The 3,450-nt window shown below is 48.3% G+C and overlaps 1 pseudogene; it reads left to right on the top strand.

The window, feature by feature from the left end:
* The first annotated feature begins 1,267 nt into the window (after positions 1–1,267).
* LOC148774564 (myeloid-associated differentiation marker-like) lies at positions 1,268–2,075 on the top strand (annotated as a pseudogene).
* The last annotated feature ends 1,375 nt before the right edge of the window (positions 2,076–3,450 follow it).

Genomic DNA, 3,450 nt, shown 5'->3' on the forward strand with positions numbered 1-3,450 from the left:
TCCTCTGTAAAGAGTGCAGGCTTTTCACACTTTAGTTTCCCCTTTGTACAATTAATTTAGTGCCGTTGTTGGAAAAATCCTTATTATGAGTAACAGGAAGGCTCAAATATGGAATAGCCTCCCACTTAACCAGATCTCTGACAAAACAGTTCTAACTGCAAAATAGGGAGTAATTTAGAGACCCACCTGGGACTACTGCTTTTCAAAATCAGAAACATATGTGAGACAGGCGGTATTATAATTTAAAAACCTCGTTTTTCTTGGTTACAGAGTTACAGCTCTGGTTTTGCCAATCTGTCAAGATGCATCCCAGTGAACTTCTAGAAGGGATGGATAAAGACACCCCTCCCCCACACCCCTGTCCATGGGATTCTCCAGTAAGAATACTGGAGTGGGTTGCCATTTTTTTCTCCAGGGAATCTTCCCAATCCGGGGATCAAACTCTCGTTTCCTGCATTGCTGGCAGATTCTTTATGTCTGAGTTCCCAAGGGCAAAGATTATGTCCAAATGGGTGGGAATGGGGGCTCCCGGGGCGCACGACCCTCTACTCACTCAGTCAAGAGCTCAGCTGCTCCTTCAGAAGCCAGTTTCCTTCTCTCAACAGAAAGTGAAAACAGGCTGTCCACAATGAGTGGGGCGGGATAGGGAAATTCCAGAAACTAACGAGTTTAGCAGCTATAAAACTTACCTGTAGATCCTCCCCACCTTCCCAGCAACAGCCATCTCATCAACCCAGTGTAGCTAGAGGGGCATAGACTAGGGGACCTGACTCCTGCCTGGTTGCACAAAGGCTTTGTCACCAGGCTCTGATTAGTCTGCTAAAAAGCCAATACAGAGAGGTAAGTGTTGGATGAAAGAAAAGTAACTTTATCTTAAGGAAGCCGGCAACCAGGGGAGAAGGTGGTAACCAACACCTAATACCGCAAGGTTCAACTGGGATTTATGCAAGAGAAACATGAAATGGTTGCAGGTTGCGTGCTGGGGGTGTGTCGTGCTTCTAGTTTTGAAGACTTTGCATTAAACATAAGGCGCCTTGGTGGACTGAGAACCTGAGTGTGTGGTCATTACATTGTCCAAATCAGCACATTTGCTCTAGGGGTGAGTGGTCATATATTCCTGGAAAAACAAAAACAAAGAAACAGAACAGGCAAAGTGAAACTGAACCAGTCCATCAAAACCCAGAGCTGTGTAGTTCACAGATTTTATTGTAAAATAACTGAGATTACAGTATCAGTGCCAGTGACCTGCCTGACCGTCAACGTCACCATGAGAGCGTTCCCAGGCCCAGGCTCCAGGACCAGCGTGGGCTTCTTCCTCCACTTGGGGCAGCTGCCCTCCCTCTGTGTGCCCTCCTTGCCGGTGGCCAGCATGGACACCTGGAGTGAGCGCACAATTAACCGGACCCCATTCCTGTGGGGCTTCTGCTTCGGTGGGACCCTCGCTGTCTTCATCGTGGAGTTGTGTGGGCGCCAATCCCGCTTCCCCTTGTCCTGCTATGGCGTTCTCTAACACTAAGCCTTCTGTTTACCCTTTGCTGCCTCGTTATTTTCGCCATTTACTATGCTCAGTTTTTGCTCCAGGGTCCCACCTGGAACCAAGCCATCGCCGCCACTGCCTTCTCCTTCATCAGTTCTGTGCTTTATGCCACCAAAGAGGCCTGGACCTGTGCCCTGACTGGACACATCTTGCTTTGTGCCCACTGGTCCAGGTGTGCTTGGGAGCCTGTTGATCTTCCTGGTCTGTGTCATTCTTGCCTTCATTTATAGCATCCTTATCAACTGTGACACCTGTTTCCAGTATACTTCTGCCATGGTGAGACAAATGATCCTGTGCTCCATCTGCTTCTACCCGGGGACCATGTCCACGCTGTTGTTCAAAGACGACAATAAAACACACATATTTGTGTATCATCCTTTACACAAATGGAGACCATGCTCTCCATCCTCCTCTATACCAGCTCTCTGGTCCTCTGGCCATTCTACCCCTTTGAAGAAAAGCTGGGTGGGAGCCCCTGAGGTCCAGCGATGTGAGCTGCTGTGATTAAAAGACTCACCTGCTCTGTGTGCATCTGGGATGAATGTTGAACAGTGGCCATCTTGACATTCACTAACCTGCTGATTTACTTGGCTGACTTGTTGTACTTGGCCTCGGAGGCTTTGTAGGGACTAAGGATGGGCCCCAGGGCTCCTGATTTCTCTTCTCACCTGCAGTTTCTTCACCGAGCTCTGGATGTTCTCTTCCTGGTTCCCTCTCGCCCTTCTCACATCCTTCCCCTTTCATCCTTCCCTCCCTGTCCATTTCCTTCCCTCCTCCTGCTCAGCCTTGTTTTGTTGGCCCAAGCCCTGTTTTTCTTCTTTCTTCTTCCGCTCTCATCTTTTCTACATTTTCTGCTTTTTGCCCCTTTTCTGGTCATCCTTGGTTTTCCCATCTCCTGTGTCCTGACCACCTCTCCCCATTTTCCTTCTTCTGATCCGTCAGGACCTGAGGCTCCTGTCTTCTCTGCCCACTTCCCCGTCCCCCTCCTGAGGTGCTGACTCCACAGCCCACAGCCCTCTGTGCAGCTGTTCACACCCTTGGCCTCTGGAGGGGCCTCATTGCCAAAGCGTGTCTGTCCCCCTGACGGTGTCTTATTTGGAGATGTTGGGGGAAGGGCTGGTGGTGAGGGTGGATAGCTAGAGATTCAGGCCCCCATCTCCCATGGTAGAGGAGTGTTCAGTGCACTTGCCTTTTAGCTTAAAATCTCTGGAGGTCTATAATTTTCACTGGCAGGAGTCTTGAAGCAGAGACCCTGGGTCCCTGGACCCCACCTGGTACTTAGCTCCACCTAGAACTGGCTCCAGAATTTTTGCAGGCTCACTAAACACCTGTTACCTAGAAGCCTTCTTAGAGGAATCCAGGGATGAATTCCTTCCATCCCAACTACTTTCTGGGAAATTAAAAAAAAAGAGCTGGTGAAGAACACCAGGATCTTGAAGACAGCTGTCTGCAGTGTTGGTGTGGGGCAGAGATGTGGCTCTCCTGCCTCAGTGATCAAAACAGCAGGTCTTGCTTCTGCAGGGAGAAGAGCATGGCCACTGCAGCCTTAAAGCTGATGTTGGCCTGGAATTTTTTCTTTTCTCTTTTATTGTGTCAAGGGCAAAATTTACTGGATGACTGTCTATTTATACAGAAAGTTTCTTTTCAGATTTTTATTGGGGGTGGTGCTGGGTGGGTGGGTATTGCTGATGCCACAGTGGAAGAGACTGCGTTGCTTGAATGTGTACTGAATACACGTGTGTTTCTGTGTGTCAGTTGTTTTCTGATGCTGCTTCCCACTTCTCTGGGACCCACATATCTTTTGATCTAAATAAATGTAAATACACATATATTTTTTAATTCTCTGGAATTTCTGGATACCATCAAACCTTGCTGTTCTTAGAGAGAAGGCTGTCCTTTCATATCTATAATGT

The sequence above is a fragment of the Moschus berezovskii genome, chromosome 21 (assembly GCF_049115385.1).
Source record: "Moschus berezovskii isolate FMDL1 chromosome 21, NW_MosBer_1.0, whole genome shotgun sequence".
NCBI classification, from domain to species: domain Eukaryota; kingdom Metazoa; phylum Chordata; class Mammalia; order Artiodactyla; family Moschidae; genus Moschus; species Moschus berezovskii.